Below are 301 nucleotides of genomic sequence, written 5' to 3'. Positions count from 1 at the left end.
AAGGTCGACGTAAACTAAACAGATTTTGATTCCACATTTCAAATTCCATGAAAAGATAGGTCAAGATAAAAGGCTTTGAAATGTCACATACATCTGCTGATATCTGTCTAAAGCTATATACATGCAATTATAAGTATATATCTCTATCCATCTATCTATGTAAGTATGTGTATGTGCACGTTACGATCCCGACCATGCTATACTAAAGGAATTATACATTGCATACATACTTAATGAAGACGCGTTTGCTGGGCATCGATCTTTCGAGATTAGCCTTAGATTTTTTGCGTGTTACTTTCCC

This window comes from Penaeus chinensis, chromosome 16, assembly GCF_019202785.1.
Source record: "Penaeus chinensis breed Huanghai No. 1 chromosome 16, ASM1920278v2, whole genome shotgun sequence".
NCBI classification, from domain to species: domain Eukaryota; kingdom Metazoa; phylum Arthropoda; class Malacostraca; order Decapoda; family Penaeidae; genus Penaeus; species Penaeus chinensis.
Note: the sequence above shows the minus strand (reverse complement) of the source record.